The 19,111-nt window shown below is 46.6% G+C and overlaps 1 long non-coding RNA gene across 2 annotated transcripts; it reads right to left on the bottom strand.

Moving 5' to 3' along the window:
* Window positions 10,474-19,111, bottom strand: LOC108635842. Of its 2 annotated transcripts, none has more exons than XR_001917961.1 (4): window positions 18,943-19,111; window positions 14,589-14,963; window positions 11,674-11,779; window positions 10,474-10,628 (listed from the first exon to the last, which is right to left on the bottom strand). It is a non-coding gene; the product is annotated as an uncharacterized LOC108635842 (long non-coding RNA). The 2 variants fall into 2 exon arrangements; XR_001917963.1 differs by lacking the exon at window positions 10,474-10,628 and adding an exon at window positions 11,439-11,521.

Raw genomic sequence — 19,111 nt, 5'->3', positions numbered from 1 at the left:
ATTAAGAGAAGTTCAGATATATCATAGAATAGCATGCAAAATTCTCATGAATTTTAAAGAGAAAACAGAAGACTTCAAAGAGAGCTTGGGTGTGCTGGCAGGAGCTTCAGGCTGTGAGGTCCCCTGGGGGAACCAAAGGCATTTCTTTTGTCTGCTGTTCGTGTACTTTAGCAGAAAAGTTTGAGAAGTGCTGATTTCAGATAAAATGTTTTGATCCCAGGAATAAAATAATTAGGTATATTTCAATTAGAGTGGCAGGGGCTTGGAAGTCAGGTTGGACAAGGTAGGGACAGAGGAGGAGACCAGGTAAAAGATGGTTGTAGTAAACTCTCAGGAAACGGGAAGGGCCTAGGCGGCTACCTGGGCCTCAGGCCCCTCCTCTTTTCCCCCAAGCCTCTTTGGAGGACATCTGCCTGAGAGATGCCACACCTGAAAGCCACGCCTTCCTTTCGCTGAAAATCTTCCTGCCTGACCATGTCACTCACAACACTGCCCACCCGCCACCTTCCAGCCCAGTAGGTTTATTAGCTCAGCTGCCGAAAGGTGCCAGAAGGCAAGTGGTTGGACCAGTGATTCCCTGGGGTGGGAGTAAGGAGAGGTGGGTCTTATGGTGTTGCAGTGTCTTCTGTCCTATACTGGTGGGCAGTGCTGTTGGTCCCAGCATGGTGGCTGACACCCTGTAGTCAGGAAAGACTCAAAGGGAGGAAGGACAGAATGAGAACCTCAGCCTCGGACCAAGGCTTATCATCAGCAGATGAAGGTAGCCCACGTTACTTAGCCAGTCTCTCCTATCAGGTAGATGACTTTTTAAGGTAGTTTAGCATTTAACTCTTGAAGCATTATTTTTTTAAAAAGCATTAAAAAAGTCCTTAGTGCTTTATTTTTTCTTCTCATTTTAGAAGGCATTGTTTATTATGGAACAGTGTGACAATCTTGACCATTTACAAGAAAACAAACAAACAAAACACCTATAATTCCACATGCAGGGATAACTACAATTAACAAATACCCTGGCATGTGTCTTCTGCCAGTTTTTCTAAACGTGTATTTTTTTCTATTAAACAGTTATATTGTATATGCTGCTTTATATACACACTATATATACTTTTTGTCATACTGTTAATCTCTCACAGTAATAAACATTTTTCTATAATGTAATTATTTCTAATTGAAACTATTCACAGATCCCGTACCACCTTTAATACCTGTTGTTACATTTTAGGCTGTTTGCAAAATTTTTAAAATTAAATACAATGTGATAAACTTGTTTATGGCTAAAGCTTTCCTGTTTCCCAAGATTATGGAAATCATTGTATAAGAATACAACCTTATAGATACATGATTTTTGAAAGGCAAAATTGAGATTATTCTGTATATATTTCTAATTTATGCACTAAGTCCATTTGGAAAATCTTTTCATGTCAACACAAGTGAATCTGCACAATTATGTATTAAATTAGTTTTCTTTTAAAATAGACAATACTTTCACAAAGTTCAAAAATCACAATGGTATTAAAAAGTATAATTGAGAATTTTTGCTGGTACTCATGTCCCTCCTCACCTGGTTTCTTGATTTCCCTTCTGTAGATCCCACTTTTAATAGTTACAGTGCCCCTTTTTGAAAATACAAGCAAATGCAATTATATATACCTTGCACTTTCTTACAAAGAAGTTAGCACACTGTGTAGTTATTAGGTACTGTGCTTTAAAATAGAAACTTAATAGTAAGTAGTGGAGACTTTTTCATATCAGTATATAGTTCCTGGCATTTTATGGGGTAGATAGATAATAATATCTAACCAGTTCCATATAATCAGACATTTGGGTTATTTCCAATCTTTTACTATTACAAGTAATGTTATAATACATACATATATCATTTCTGTATGTGTCCAAATATATTTTGAGGAAAAATTCAGAGTGAGATTGTTGAGTCAACGGGTAAATACATTAGCAACATTAATAGAAAATGCCATATTGCCCTTTATAGCGGTGTATCATTTTCTGTTCCTACCAGCAGTGTATGAGGGTGCCTGTTTCCCTACAACTTCCCCCAATCAAGTGTATTTTGGATATGTATAAATCTGATAGGTGAAAAGTCATTGCAACTATAATTTGCATTCATTATTAATAATGAAATTGAACATCCTTTTATATTCTTTAAAGCCATCTGTATTTCTTTTTTCTGAAAAGGGGCATTTTTTTTTTCTATTGGGCTATTGATTTCCTTGATATCTAGAAACAAATTATGTGAGAGTGATTGACCCTTTGTGAAACAGGTTGCAGTTTTTTTCCAGTTAGTCTTCTTTTGTGTGCTTTAGCCATGCAGACTTTTAAAAAAGATTTTTATATAGATGTATTTATCAGTCTTTTATTTTATGACTTCTGAATTATTGAATCAATTAGAAAGGCCTTCATTACTCCAAGATTATAAAGGAATTCTTTTATTCTTCTGGTGATTTTATGTTTTTATTTTGTGCCTTTAAACCTTTGAACCAACTGACTCTTATCCTGGTATACTATGTGAAATGCTGCTCTAGCATCTGTCTTTTTCCAGTTAGTCAAACACCATTTATTAAAAATCTTATCTTTTCCTCACTGACTTGGTATTTATATTTGGTATTTATATTTATTCATATACCAAATTCTCATATATATTTGAATCTGTTTCTGTGCTTTATTCTATTCCACTGGCCTGTATGTCTATACAGCATCATTTTTGGAAGCCACAAAATATTATGTCTTATGTATATAGCATAATTTATTTGACTAATTCATTTTGTTAAACAGCTAGGTTGCTTCCAATTTTCAACATTCCAAAGTGAATAAAATCCTTATACACATTTTATATGTGCATGTGTGTGTAGTAGTTCCATTCTTTCCTTTGGATAAACTTTTATACATACAATTACTGGGTCAAAAGTTACATGTCTTCTTCGGCTTTTTTCATACGTACCGCCCAAATGCCTTCCAGAAAGACTGTACTACTCTACACTCCCTCCAACAGTGTATGAGCGCTGATTTCCCCTCACCCTCACCAGCTCTCTGTATTATCATTCTTTTTAATCACTGCCAATCTGATCAGGAAAAAAAATAGACCTCTCATTGCTGTTTTAATTTGCCTTTCTTTGAATACTAGCGAGGTTGAATATTTTTTCAATTTATGGTAGTTTTTGATGTACAGAAGTTTTTAATTTTTAATGTAGTCAAATCTATCAATCTTTTCCTCTATGGTTTCTGCTTTTGTTGACATGTTTAGAAAGCCCTTCCCCATTGTAAGATTATAAAATATCCACTTATATTTTCTTCTAGTACCTTTATGGTTTCATTTCCATCTTTATCCATCTGGTATTCATTTTGATGAATGGTGTGAGCTGGGAAAGAACTTGCATTATTTATTTATTTCCCAAATGGATACCCTGTTCTTTCATCACTGTTAAGCATATATTTGTGAGTGTGTGTGCGTATAACTATTCCTAGAATGAACGTCTTGAATGGCTGGATACTGACGGTTGGGTCATCAGAAATATCAGTCATACTAAACAGGCAGATACGGCACTTTCAACATATGCGGGCTTTTAAGCACCGACCCACATTTGATTTTCAAATCCCAGCACTGCAACTCAGGGCTTGTGCAACTTCGAGCGAGGCCATCTGTGATCCTCCTTGAGTCTCCGTTTCTTCATCCACAAAATGGGGTAGTAATACTTCCTCAGACTGAAGCCTGCCCTCCTCCCACCTCCCTCCTTCACCTAGTGATCGCCTCAGGCCCTTACTGTAAATAGGATATGGTGGGGAGGGGGGGGGCTGAGTGCTGTGTTTGCTTTTTATAGGCTTTCTATCTTTACACTTGTGCTTAGACGCCCATTTGTTACGTCTTGCTGGTTTTAGTGTCTTTTCATTAGCAGCCTTTCTCTCCCCTTCTACATATGCAGTTTTTAATCATATGCCAGCTAGGAAACCAGACAACTGGATTGTTAGAAGCCTATATAAATTAAGAGTAACTGGAATCTGAGTGAAGGCCTGAGGGCCTCTCCTGTTGTATATAATATAGTGGGTCTCAACCCTGGCTGCACATTAGAATCACCTGGGGAGATTTTAAAGCATATCCATGCCTGGGCCCTATCCCAGACCAATTAAGTCAGAAACTCTGGCAGTGGGGTCCAGCCCTAGGTGTGTGATGAAGCTCCACAGGTGATTCTAATGTGCATGCAGGGCTGGGAACCACTGGTTGAGTGCACTGGCTTCCTGAGATGGGTGTTCACACTCAGTGGTCTCCTTCTCGGGTTTGCTCCCAAAACGTGCCTCAAGTTGTGGGGGTTGCTCTACAGAACAGAAGGCCAGATGGCAGAGATGTCAGGGAGATTCCGGAGGCTGTGGGCTTGCTGGAGATAGCACCTCTAGTTCCCAGGCCTCTGTCACCCTGGAGGTCACATACCTCAGGACATTTGGAAATGGTGACCCTGGGGGCTCTCCTGAGGAGTGTGAGAGGTGATGAGAAGCAAGTCTTGAGAAAATAGCTGTAGTTATTTCTGTTTTGTTTATTTGTGTATTCTCATGTTCTCTTGGCTTCTTCTCTGTCCCCCAAAACACATGTAGGTGATACATGTCAGGCCATGCTTGGTTCCCAGCTTTGGTGAATCCTTTCTGTCCACGGATGGAGCCACTCTCTCGGAAAGGTAGGCTCACTCCCACCAATGATTGGTGGACCCACTTTGTTACCTGGAAAAATAGTTACAGCCAACAGAATGGGTCCCAACATTATAACTCTTTGTTTCTAGATCAGCCTTCTTCTTATTCTCGAGTTTTGATAACCTAACTGTGGGCGCATGGTCTTGGGCTCTCTTCTTGGTGTCTCACCTAGTTCATCTGTGACTAGGGCCTCCCTGTTCCACCAGACTCTGGAGGGGAAAGTTACTGCCTTTACTAATGAATGAAAACTCCTCCAAGCTTACCAATGAAGGGAGACTGTGGAGAGAGATGACTGGAGTTTTCCCTTGGGATTTCTCACTTATCACCAACACTAGTCAGTGGCTCCACCCTCCAGCACACACACATACGCTGAGACAACTCAGGCTCCTTCAGAGCAGCCTTTACGGCAGGTTGGGGATAACAAGAAAAATAAACAGAGAAGAATAACATGACTTCATATAATCTCATTTGCAAGATATGACTTGATCATGAGGGCTCAGGGCCCACTTATCCTAGCGTGGGGCTGCCTCTGTGTAGTCAAAACCATCACAGCAGTCCCAGAAAGCCTGTCCAGCTGCCCTCCTGAGAGTTCAGGTGAATCCACCAAAATAATGAAGCCAAGAAGGAGATGAGCTTCTCTTCTCTCTGGTGTCAGCCTCTAAATTCCAGCTTCCTATCCCATGAGCTGCCTTTTCCTGGGATGACTGAAATGATTGCTTCTTTTTATGGGAAGTAGAACTCAGATTCAAGTAAGGTTTTGATGGTTATTCATTGAGGCTGCATACAGCAAGGAAAGGGATGGGCACACACCAGCTTACCTCAATGACTTGACTGGTTTTGCCAGAGGTACGGTTTATATCCACAAAGATGATGATTTTTCTTTAGATATGTCCAGTTGAAAGACAGCATTGTGAAATCCTCTGGTGGTGATTCACAACAGAGCCATAGATGGGCAAACTGAGGGTTATTTATAGACCACTGATAATGTGCTTTTCAAAGAGGTCCCAATAGTTGTTCCAGGAGAAAAGTATAAGGATCAATCCATCTGCTGAGGATTCTTCTCTCCCTGGAAGTCTGTGTGATGTAGCTCTGCCTAATATGGTGATTTCCTTCTTCATACTCTTCAGGACAGACTTCATTCTCCATGCATGGGGGAGTGGCCTTACCCTAGTTGCTTCAGTTGTGTCTGGCTCTTTGCGACTCCATGGACTGTAGCCCGCCAGGCCCTTCTGTCCATGGGATTCTCCAGGCAAAAATACTTGAGTGGGTTGCATTGCCCTCCTCCAGCGATCTGCCCAATCCAGGGATCGAACCCGAATCTCTTACGTCTGCTTGCATTGGCAGATGGATTCTTTGCCACTAGCACCACCTAGGAAGCCCAAAACAAGACTGTAGAAGGACAGAACAAATCACTGGAGTCTGAGTGTGAAATGCTGATAGATTTTCCTAATGCTCTCTGTCTAGTCTATGTTCCTGGAGGTTGAATGGCCATCATCCTGCATTCCTTCTGGGTTCGGTAACCCCATAAACAATGGCCCACTGATCCTCAATGGAGACAGTGCTGCCCCCTAGAGGCGTTTTAGAAATAACTGGTGTATTTATATTACCCTGGTTGCTGGGGCACTGCTTAAAGGAGACAGAGAGGGCCAAACTTCTTGCCTTACATGAGGCAGTTTTACCCAATGATTTGTCCTGCACTGCATGTGACATTTGACATTTGACATTTGAATGTCCCACCCGACAGTCATACAGGTAGAAAATCTTTTTATATTGGTCTGAGCCTAGAACCTAATTCCATTTTGAATATAAACAGAAAGTACTTTTTGCATAGTTTTAATATACACTGAATTTTTCATGAGTGCTACTATCATATAAATCAAGAGAATACTGTATTTTATCCTTCCCAGGAGTTGTTCACCATTTCAAAACCACAGTATGAACAGCAAAATCCTCACTGTATTTAAGTGCCAAAATAACACACCTCTGTTCAGCTGCATTCGTATGTATCTGTATGAATATATAGTATTTGTTTAATCTTGTTTCAGCACATCAAATTTAAAGAAGTACCCATAATGTTGCAGTCAATAATGTTTTACTGCTCTTAAATTCAAACATATTCATTGCAAGTAGGTACAGTTATCTTGTCTTCTTGTGTAGTTATGCTCAAACATATATAGGTTAAAATGCATATTATTTTATTCTAAATTATTTTCTTTTAGTTCTTTATCTTATGGTTAGGGTTGTATATTGATTCTTTAAAGAATTATGTGTATAGGTAGGTCATATTATCTATAAATTTCATTTCAGAATAGTAAAAGTGGTCTTACAAAATATTTACTAAAAAGGGGAGCATTGAGTCTGATAGAATTGGGATGCACTGCTCTTGGGAACCTCCTGGACGATGTTCTGTTTCACCTAATTTTCACAACAGCTGTATGATCCAGGTCCTGTGATGATGCCCTTTTGCACAGGAGGAGACGGAGTCACAGGAACATGAGATGCTCTGCCTAAGGTCACATATCTGGAAAGGGGGAGCCAGGATTCTAGAGGCCATTTATGATACCAGGTCACTGTTCTGGCCATCTCTTGGGATTTGTCCAGGTGCCTGGCACCTTCCTACCTGAAGCCCATCCTCTGGCCCTGCTAGGTCTTGTACAGGACCCACCAGAGACTCAGATTGAAAGAAAACAAATGACTTTTTCCTTTTGGATAACATTTCAATAGAGCAAATCCGAGGGAAGTGCTTTGCACCGAGCAGAGCACCAGTGCACTTTGTGGAATGGATGAGTGAGTGATTTGGTAGCGTGGTGCTAGGTCCTTTGGAACAGCCCCTGGATTTTTAGGAATTTACTTCAGTAAGTTGGTGTTTTGAACTGTGGTGTTGGAGAAACTCTTGAGAGTCCCTTGGACTGCAAAGAGATCCAACTAGTCCATCCTAAAGGAGATCAGTCCTGGGTGTTCATTGGAGGGACTGATGCTGAAGCTGAAACTCCAGTACTTTGGCCACCTGATGTGAAGAACTGATTGATTTGAAAAGACCCTGATGCTGGGAAAGATTGAAGGTGGGAGGAGAAGGGGACGACAGAGGATGAGATAGTTGGATGGCATCACTGACTCAATGGACATGAGTTTGAGTAAACTCCGGGAGCTGGTGATGGACAGGGAGGCCTGGCGTGCTGCAGTCCATGGGGTTGCAAAGAGTTGGGCAGGACTGAGCGACTGAATTAAACTGAAGTTGGTGTGAATCTCCCAGTGGTTGATACCAGGATCATAGGACTCCCAGCTCAAGGACGGAGAGTTCCATTGTTTCCCTGGGGCTGAGAAAAGCTGGCCATTCTTTTTCCTCAGGAAGCGCGACTGCTAACACACGAACCAGAGCATCTCCCTCATTCTTTCCCCATACTCACTGATGTGGGCCTCAGGCCCTGGATATGGGGTGTTCTTTAAATACTAGCTTTTCTTCAAGTCCTTGCCTGTGATCTAACTGATGGTGGCCTGGGAGAAGCCAGCTCCTTCAGTGGGTACCACAGATGCTGCACTGTGTTTCCTGCGTGTCTTTGGCAGGTCTTACTCTGAGCTCCTGCTTCTTTCCTTCGTTCAGCAAATGTTTTCTGAGGGCTAGCTTTGTACCAGATACTGAGGTGCAAGGATAAGCAGTAACACATGGTCCCCAACCTCCAGAGACTCAGATTTAGGACAGAGGACTGGCTTTTTAGAATATATCTATATCCATCTATCTATAATTTGTTTGTTTGTTTCTGGTGTGCTGAGTCTTCACCGTTGCTAGAGCTTTTTCTCTAGTTGTGGTGAGCTGGGGCTACCCTCGTGTGTGCAGGCTTCTCATTGCAGTGTCTTCTCTTGTTGCGGCGCACAGGCTCTAGGGCATGCGGGTGTCAGTAGCTGTGCACATGGGCTCAGTAGTTGCAGCTCTAGTAGTTGTGCACAGAGGACTGGCTTTTGCAATGAAGTATGGAACGAGCTGTAACAGGGAACTATACAGAGGATCTGGGAGCCCAAGGGGGCAGGGCAGCTGACGAAGATTGGGAAGAAGAGGGAAGCATTCCTGGAGGAGATGTTGTCTCCACAGAAATTTAGCAAAGACAAAGGATGACTCTAATAGGCAGGGTCCCAACAGGGAATGATAGCACACTAAGTTAAGATAATTTGAGGAGGGTTTACATATAGAGGGGTTATTTGCAAGAGTGTGGGTAGAGGGTGGAGGAACATTATAAAATATCACAGAAACACAGACTAGCAGCAACCCCTAGGCCAGAAGAAATGAGGAGGGGGGTCTCTGTACCACAGAAGAAAAGTCCTGCAGATGACTCTGCCTCGATAGAAGGAATGGCCCTCCATCTGGGAGCAGGCAGCCTTATAGGACTGTCCAGGGAGGGAGTAACTACCCTGGCTTCACACTCTCCTGTGTTACAGTTGCTCCTGGTGCTTCCTGTTGGCTAAACCCAATTGGAAGCTATAGGGCCCGGAGTTCGCTTATGGGATCCATATAGGGCAGCCTCTGGGGCACAGAGCAGGATGCAGAGTGAATCTGGAGGCGCCAGCAGGTCTTATCCAGCACATTGGGTTAGGGAAGGGTAGGTGTAGAAAAGCATGTAGATGGGGGAACTGTGTTCTTTATGGCTGGAGTGTGGAGTAAACTGGGCTGAGAGCTGTCCATCATGAAAGACCTTGCATATCTTCCTGAGGAATTTGATAACTTATCCTAAAGGCAGGAGGAGCACTGAAGGATTTTAGGCAGGAAGTGACAAGTTTAGATTTGTGTCTATAAACCCTTCTAGCCCTGGCGTGCAGCTGACCTGGAAGTACCATTTCAGATTAGAGATGGTGAGGCCTGAATCAAGACAACAGCCATGGAGAGAGGAAGATGTGGATGGATTTGAGGAATTTTTAGGAAGTAGACTCAAGATGTGATCAGCAATTGGATAGGAAAGTGTCAAGGCCTCAGTTTTTGGCTTGAAGCTCTGGCACGAGAGGGAACTTCATGGGAGCAGGTTGGCTGTCCGGCCATCACCTCCTGGGCTTTGCTTACTGGATCCAGAAGACTTAGATTGGCCCTCATTAGCAGGACTATAAGCTTTCAAGGGGCGCTTTGGAGGGGCTTTTTAGACATGCAACAGGTTGGCCCCACCTTGGCCATTTCGTGAGCAAATCAAGCTGGGGAGCACGAGACGGCATCTTCTGCTGCCTGCCTGGGATCCCCTGAGCCAGGACCTGCTCCTCTCTAACCCTCGCCCCTTTCCATATGGAGAGAGGATGTGTTTTCTTTTAAAGCGCTTCACTGCAGGGGCAAATGAGGCCCAGCTGAGGGGGGAGAGCCAGCAATGAGGCAGAGCATGGGCTCCACAAGCTGGGGCGAGCCCTGGGTTCCTGTCATCCCCCGTTTCCTTCCTCGCTTTTCTGAAGGCCCTGGTCCCCGTAGGCTCATATTTCATCACTCGGCAACTCTGAGGAACCTGCTATCCAGTAACAGGGCCCAATTCCTCGGAGTTCTCTGCCCAGAAACCTGGAATAATTTTCTTTTGTTTTAGAGGGAAATGCTGAGGTAGTTCTTTCAAGTCCTAAGAACTTGGGTCGTCATGGCAACACGTAAGGGTGGGGTGGGTGAGGTGGGGGCTTCTTAGCAGCATTTCGTTTCAAATGCCAGATTAAAGGAAAAGCTTCTTTGGAGTTTGCCTCATTAAGACATAGCTGGGTGCAGGCTGGGTGGATGATTTTCTGGTTCATCATTTTACATGTTACATTTTGCCTACATTTTCTCACCTGATGGACAGTCTTCTAGGACTTCTCCCTGAGAATTTTGGCTCACGCACCTCTCCGAAAATTTCAGTTCATTTCTGGCAAGAGAGTTGGTGGGAGTGTTTTCTTTGTTCTGTCTGGGGCCTTATCCTGTAAGCCCCTTACTCACAATAGGACTGCCACTTAAAAGGAAAAAAAAAAAAAAAAGGATAATGTGCTTATTGAGGTCTTGTTCCGTCTGTGGAAGGGAGGATGTGCACTGAGCAGCCATTTCACTCCACACTACACTTTTAGTCCAGGATCCTTCTCCCGTTTGACCTGAGCCAAGGACCAGGGGAGTCCAGCACCGACTTGGCTCTGGGGGATGCCCTCCACCTGCTCTCTGGGGGAATCTCAGAGAAAATAAAGGTGGTAATGTTTAACCCAGAGGCCGAACTCAAGTATATTCCCCCCTGAACCATAAATCCTGGCTTGACATGACTTCAGAATTCTTCAGCTGGCACTGGCCTCCGCACTCCACCCTAGTCCAGACCTTCTTTCCCAGCAGGGGAACTTGGACCCACAAATGATACTCAGTCACCTTACAATCACCCGGGTGTCAACTAAAATATTTCCCACACTCAGTCACTGAGCCTTTAGTGCGACTCCTGGATTCACCTAGTTGCTAACGTTCTTATTAACAAGAGCCTGCACGTATTGACCGGTACTGAGAGCCAAGATTGCTATGCATCACCTAATTTAACAGTCACCCCAAACCCTGTGAGGCAGGTACCATGCTTCTCCTCTTACAGAGGAGAGAACTGAAGACCCAAAAAAGGCTAACTTGTCCAGAGCCAAGGAACTGGTCAGAGGCAGAGCTAGGTCTGTCTGATGCTCTTTCTGCCAGGATGGTCCGAAAGCTTTCATTTCCTCTCCTAGACCCTGGCAAGCACTCTCACTTGGGCTCCATACCTCGTTTCCTGAAGTAGCCACTGAATGATCTTCCTAAAGCTCCCTTGTCATTGCTTCCTCCGGTATGCTCTGTTTGGGAGGCGTGGAGACCACAACTGTCTTGTTCACCTTGGTGTCTATAGGCCTTAACCCACAGAAAGTGCACAATTAGCACTTATTTACTTACTGAGTCAATGAAAAAGATCTCTTTCCGTCACTAGCCCCTCCCTTGTTCTCTGTTTTTGGGTCCCTCCAAGCCAGAGCCACTGTTGGCCTCCACCATCAGACATGACTTACCTGGCTCCTGAGCCAGTCCTGTCCAGGCAGGTAGAATCCAGAGTTTTCACGTGTGTTTACAGGGTATATACCTATGGAGTTTCTGTAGCTCTGGCTGCTTCTGCTTCTGCAGGGAAGAAGTATTAATATTTCTGCTGCAGTAGATCTAAGATCTGGAGGAGAGTCCTGGGCTCCCAAATGCCCCCTGGGTCCCTTACTCCCTCCGCTCCCTCACATATCAGCCTCATCTATAGAGTAACTATCAACTAAGCATCTACTGGGTTGGACACTCTGCATACATTATCTCACTAAACTGTCACAGCAACATCAAAAGGCAGATAGTGGTATGTCCATTTTACAGATGAGGAAATGAGGCTTCAAGGGATTAAGTCACTTGCTAAAGGTCTCAGACTGGCACCAGTACACAAGGGATTTGAGCAGGGGCTTATCTGTGGTTGGAGCCTTTGTAATTTTTTCTTCCCTGCCCTTCCTCAAAGGGGCCAGGCTCTGCCGTGTCCTACCGATCAAACCTCAAAATTCTGTCTCATTTTCTGGAACCTGACAATCTCGGGGGCTAATAGTCATAGTAAGAACAGGTACACTTCTGTAAACATCTGTGTATGCCAGAAGCTCCACAAATGGCCTTATTTAATCTTTACCTCCTAAGAAGTAGACGGGTGATTATCTCTGCCTTATAGATAAGAAAACTGAGAGATTAAGTGTCACCTCCAACGTCCTATAACTACTGAAGGGAGGAAGCTAGGATTCAAACCAGGTGTGTCAGAGTCGAGAGTTCATTTTCCTGACTGCTCTTTCTAGAGCCCTCTGTCTGGGAATGAGGCCTTGACAGTGCCCTACTCCCCTGCTGCACCCCACGTCTAGCTGAGGTCCAGCCTCCCAGAACCTGGTCACTACCACCTTTTGGCTTCTGGGCTCCTGCTGCTCGGTGCCACCTGCCTGATGGACCAGCTTTCCCGGTTTACCTGAACAGAACTCTGCGCTCCTGCTCCTTTGGTTGCTGTGTTTAGCATGTCTGGCCTGGCAGCTAAGTCAGCCAAGTCAGTGTTTTGGTCCAGCTCCCGCCACAGCTCAACGCCCCCCTGCCCCTTTGCCCATGCATGGAGGTCCCTGTGTGATTCCTACCACCCGCCATCACCCTGTGAGCTCGACAGGCTATGGTACCCTGCTGTTACAGCTGGGCGGCTGTCTAAGGAGGCCCAAGTGAGTCTCAGCTCCTCCGCCTGGCTTCCTGGGCATCACAGAGCCCCCCTGCTGCTCTCCACAGAGCTCTTCTCTGTGGCCCTGGGACCCCCACCCTCTGGGGCCAGTCCCTGTGCCTGGCCTCCTTGGCCCCGTGGCTGAGGCCTCCCGCCAGCTGCTGGCTCCCACTGGCCTGCCGACTAGCTCTGCCCTGTTCTGCGGTTTGCTGGCTGCCTGAGTCTCTGACCTGACTCCCACCCCTTGTCTCCTTGTCCCTGAGGAGTGCCTGCTCTGAAGCCTCTGCGTGTCCCTGCAAGCCCCAGGTCCTGCCCTGCAGCCTTGCCCAGTCACCCCTCACCCCACTCGATGGGACATTATCCAGCCTTTTTTCCCCCACATATCCTGACTTGGACTCTGCTCCACTTTGAGCAGAATCAATCACTCAACTAAGAATCAAAGGCGGGGTGCATGTGCAAGACTTAGTGGAGGTACTGCGACGCCCCAGCCGCCCCCCTCCCCAGGCCCGCTGTTCCACGCCTGCACCCTTTGCGCCTGCTTGTGCTGTTCTACTTGATCCCTCCTAAGGCGGCCAGCCCCCGCCTCTCACGCCACCTCACTGAAGGCCCCCCAGGCTCTGAAGCCAACTCTGGGGACTGTAAGCCAGGGCTTTCCCATGTTCTTTGCACACAAAGAAAAGGCAAACTGGGGTAAGTGGAGTGATGGCTGGCAGCCAGGGAGGAGCCTGCCAGGAGGTCCAGACACCCCAGGCTTGGCCCCAAGCGCTAAAAGGATGGATGAGTCTCTGCTCACCTGGAACCCATTCTGCCGAGAGCAGCTCTCCTCTGAGCCTTGGCAATAAACAGTAATAGCTCCCTTTTATCAAACGATTAAAACATACCAAGTGGTGTGTTAGGCATTTAGATACAACTCATCTAGTTCTCTAAGGCAGGTAATAATTATCCCCATTTTACAGATGAGGACCTAAAGCTCAGAGGCATTCAACAGCTGCCCAGGGCCTCTGCCTCTCTGAGCTTCCAGTGGGCTTAAAAAGTCAGCCTGTGATGAACCCTCCCACATCCATGGTTTCCTCCTTACGCGCCCATCTTGCAATGAAGCGGGAGCTCTTTGAGAGCAGAGCTGGGTCTGGTTTCTTTCTGCATCCCACCCTGCCTGGAACACAGTGGAAGCTGCCTTTTCTCCAAGTCCTTCTAGAAAGCCCCAGGATTCTCTGGCCCAACTCTTGCTGTGATCCTGAAGGAATAAACTCAAACTCAAGTGCCCTCCTCAAGGAAGGCCAGACCCCTTATCTGGGAAGAGGGGCTGAGCTCCTGTCAAGTGGCTTGGTGACTGTGGCTGTACATGGTAAAGTGTTTCCAGGACAAACGCTGGAGGAATCCGTATCTCTTTGCTCCTCCTCAGCAGGGCATCTGCTCACACTAATGTCCCTGGTTGTGGCCTGGAGAATCTGTCCCATTTCAGACATTGAGAAATCTCAGGTGTCTCTTTAAAGGTGATCCCATCTTTTATGGATGTGAGGGCTTCCCTTGTGTCTCAGCTGGTAAAGAATCTGCCTGCAATGCAGGAGACCTGGATTCATCCCTGGGTTGGGAAGATCCCCTGGAGAAGGGAAAGGCTACCCATTCCTGTATTCTGGCCTAGAGAATTCCATGGACTGTATTGTGCGTGGGGTCACAAAGAGTCGAACACGACTGAGCAACTTTCAGTCACTCACTCACCCATCTTTATACCCAGCTCCTCATGGCGACCCCTGGCAATCCTTGAGAGAGGAGAGGCAGGAAATTGAGCAGTGGGTCCTATTTCCACACTCCTGCCTGCATTCTATCATGTTAAATAACAGTGTTGGGTCAGTGTGACCCGAGAAAGTGCTGAGCTGGTCCAATCTCTCCATTTATAAATAGTGAAGCCAAGGCCCAAAGAGATGAGCGTTTCCTGCAAGATCACACACGAGGAACACCCTGACCCTTCATTCAGTGCTCTTCCCATGTTGTTTGAGCATCGGTTCAGTAACCAAGGTTCTGCCACTGAGTTCCGGGTCCTGGAAGTCACTGACTTTCCTCCGTTGCTTCTTGGTTTAGAGGACTTTGTCTCACCTGTGGGGAGAGGGGGTGGGCAGGTAAAACCACCAAAGGACAAAAACCACAGGCACCCTCGTGGGCCCTCACTGGCCCCTGCAGCTTCACAAAACGGCTGGACCACTTGTGCTCTCTGTTGCCCACACCCCCTCTGTTCCCATGGTGTGGGAGGGCTGCCTCTATTTTGAGGACTGTGGTTGTTATGGGTTCATTAGTGGCACAGACTTTCCTGCAAGGCAAGGTCTGTGCTCTTTGGCCAAACAAGGGCCTGGCTCATCCTCAGCCTGGCAGGACCAGGAGGGTTAACTGGGAGCTGCCCTCCCCGTCCTCCTGTCTCCCTTTCTTCCAGAGGGAAGGCGCGAGCTCTCTGCCATCTACATATTTTCAGCTGAGTTATATTTTGCATAAAGTAAACTTAGCAAACAGAGAACACAGTGAGAATATATTTGGCTTTGAAGCGTCAGTGTTCTGACAGGCATTTCCTATTAGCTATCTCTGAGCCGACCAGCCCGGCTGGGTTTTGCTTAAGTGGCATAATTCTCCTGCATTGGAGACAGCTCATTCATTAGTCATTCCAAAAGCCAAATACAAAATACCCTTCTCTAAGCCAACTCCACCAACCAGCCCCGCAGCCCGCAGCCCAGGCGGAACAGTGAAACTGTGGAGCTTATGGGCCGGCAGAGGTCAGTCCAGGAGCCACCTGTCTGAGGACCCTGGCGGAAGGCTTTGGCTTGAGCCCTCCGTTCTCTCTGGAACAGAAATGACACATCTTCCTCTGGTTGGCAAGGCCTGGGGAGCTGTTTGGAGGATGGGCTCTACCCCATTTCACTACTGAGTCACTCAACAACAGCTAGAAGACCCAATCGAATATACTGTTTGGTTTATGGTTTTTTAGGTCCTAGAAGCTAAAGGTACTTGTTATAAGAGGAAGCAAAGGAATGTGTCCTTTCCTGCTTGGATCTCTCTGCTGAACTCAGCCCTTCCTTGATTGGCATCCTGCATGTTTATCTCTTTTAATCCCTGTACAGTGAGGGCCAACATCCCCACTTTACAGGTAAGGAAACTGGAGCTCAGAGAAGTGACTTGCCAAAGGTCACACAGCCAGGGTTTCAGAGTGTCAGGCTCCAAAATTCATCTTCTGTCCTCTGTCAGGAAGCATCCTTCAGGATGATTATTTGATTTTAAAAATGAAGATCTTGATACATATGGTAGTGAGGCTCTCTTTTTTTCAACTTTGGAAAAACTGAGAATGCCCCTTAGTCCAGGCAGGGTGGGCTGAAAAACAAGCCAGGAGGAGGCAGGGAAGGCATGCTGTTCTGCGAAGAAGGCTGAAAACACCTGGGCTGGAAGCTGGTGGTGGTGGCGGTTCTGATAGGGGTGAAGCCTTACTTGAGGGGGGCCAGGAACTGGGGCCAGAGGAGGGACAGGGAAGGAGTTGTTGCAGTTCCACCACCCAGCTGGGGGTTCCACACGTGCCCCACTGCATGGGCCGTCTGACAAACCCTGACCAAGCAGAATGCCATGTGGTAAAGACTCCACTAACACCCAGTAATGAGGGGAACACCAGAGAAGCACTGAGAAAGTTCCTGTGCAGAGGCCACGAGCTGGCGGTTGTGACCACAGCTGGCGGTCGGTGTCAGACTCCCCAGAGGGCCTAATTAGCACTCCAGGTGGATGAACACACTCACAGGTGCCCAGACCAATAGGGAGGTGGGGGTGGGGTGGGGTGGGGGAGACAGGCCAAATATATTCTCTACCTCTGATTTATATGTATGCATATATGTGTGGGGGCTTCCCAGATGGTAGTGTAAAGAACCTGCCTGCCAACGCAGGAGATGTAAGAGACGCCGGTTCAATCCCTGGGTTGGGAAGATTCCCTGGAGAAGGGCTTGGCAACCCACTCCAGTATTCATGCCTGGAGAATCCCCATGGACAGGGGAACCTGGCTCACTACAGTCCACAGGTCCATACTCGGAAAGAGTCAGACACAACTGAAGCCACTTAGTGTGCATATATGAATGTATAAAAGCTAGGAATGAGAACCTCAGAGTCCTTTCAGAGCAGACCTCCAAAGCTTGAACTCCATACTGGTGCCCTCCTTGGCCTGGCATTAGACCTTCCTCATTGCTGGCCTCAACTCACCTGTGTAGCATTGTCTCCCCGCATCCCCTCCATCTCTCCACTTTCTGTTTCAAACTATTTGTTGTCTCCAAACACATAAAATACTTCCTCTACAGCTTTTCTGCTTGCTGTTTTCTCTGCATGCATTTTCTCTCTCCCATTCATAGCTGGCCTCACCTAGCCAACTCCTACTTACCCTTCAAAACCCTGCTAAAATGTATCAGGAAGCCTCCATCTCCCCAGGATTTATTTTATTTTATTTTATTTTTTTACTGCGTTCCTGACCCTTTTTCTTTAACTCTGGTAAATTATTGATTCTAGTACACTGTGGGGGACCCTATCCTATTTTATCTCTGGGTTTCCAGGACTCCGTGGAGAACTGACATATAGAAAATGCTCAGTCAGTTGACACAACAGCACATCCTGAATGGCTAATGATTTGAAAGTGTGCCACAGAAACGTTGTGCCTCAGACCCGAAAGAAAACACAATTGATCTACACAAACCACTTCTCTGATGTGCTCCCACCTCATCTATATCCTCAGCCTGATGTAGTGTACATACCACCTAATCTAGTAACTGGCACATATTAAGTGCTCTATGAATGGGGGCTGACATTGTTGCAGTTGTTTCTCAGGACTCAAAATGGACCCAGAAGAGTTCATAGAAAGAACGCTGAATCTGGAGGCAGGGCTGCAGTTCTGTGTCTAAGACTCTAAATTGTTGTTCAGTCGCTAAGTCATGTCTGACTCTTTACAACCCCATGGACTGCAGCACGCCAGGCTTCCCTGTCCTACACTATCTCCTGGAGTTTGCTTAAACTCACATCCACTGAGTTGGTGATGCCATCCAACCATCTCATCCTCTGTCCCCCCCTTCTCCTCCTGTCCTCAATCTTCCCAGCATCAGGGTCTTTTCCAGTGAGTTGGCTCTTTGCATCAGGTGAACAGTATGAAAAGACTCCAAATAACTTTGGATAAGTCACTTCAGCCTCACTAGACCTCAGTTTCCTCATCTAGAGTGACAGATATAGACAGATGTCCTATAGTTGGGCCCCTTCCAGCTCAAATGTAAACAAGCCCAAACAAAACCAAAGCAAACATCACCGGTAGATCTTAGGAAATCCAGCTCTGATCTTCCTGGTATGACCTTTGATCAGAAACCAGGGAACCAACCCCAACCTAAATGGCTCTTCTGGGGGTGTGTTCTTGTCCCAGGTAGGACCAGTCCTCAGGGAGGCAGAAACTCCTTGCCAAACTGGCGGCCAGTCATACTCACTTCACCATCTCAGAGAAAGGGGAGAGAGTCTGTCATGGAGCTTTTGGCAAAATCCGTCTTCCTCCCCAAACACTAGCTATGATTAGCTGTGTCCTCACCACGAAACTGCAGGGGTGTGTGCGGGTGAGTCACAGATGTTCAGATCACATTTATAGAGTGCTTGCAAGGCGGAGGGGGTGGCGGCGGTTCTTCATGACTGTCAGAAGCACCCAAGCTCCCTTTCCTTAGCTCTAGCTGTTGTTGAAACCTTAGGACCCAAGTACTTGGGGTTACAGAGTTTAAGAACCATCCTCTGATGCTACCCAGTTTCCAGGCAGTTCCTTATGCCAGGCCTCTGCCATTCAGAGCAGGGCCCCTGGAGGTGGATGGGGACTTGCCCCCACACCATCGTCCCTACCTCACCCTCCGCCACCCGCCTCCCCCCACCCCACAGCAGGACTGCCACGGAACAGACCCAGGCCTGAACCCCTTTCTCCCTGATCCCTGCCACCCCTGGTCCGTGCCATCCTCCGAAGGGACTGGGAGATCTCTGGAGGAGTGGTTGATCTGAAACTTACAATCTCCCAGCCCCAACCCCCCGCCCCATACCCTAGGCTTACTCTGTGGCTGCTGATGTGAAGCAGGGCTGTGGCCACTGGTGCAGGAGTCCCAGCCCTTCTGAGCTGGGTGCTCTGTTCCCAAATGCCCCCCTCATGCCTCCATCCCATCTGGTGACGGAGGACCCTGAGCTGCAAGTATGAGCTGAGAAAGAGGTGGAGGCCTCGCAGG

This window comes from Capra hircus, chromosome 1 (assembly GCF_001704415.2).
Source record: "Capra hircus breed San Clemente chromosome 1, ASM170441v1, whole genome shotgun sequence".
NCBI classification, from domain to species: domain Eukaryota; kingdom Metazoa; phylum Chordata; class Mammalia; order Artiodactyla; family Bovidae; genus Capra; species Capra hircus.
Note: the sequence above shows the minus strand (reverse complement) of the source record. Positions and strands in the feature narration are given on the sequence as shown.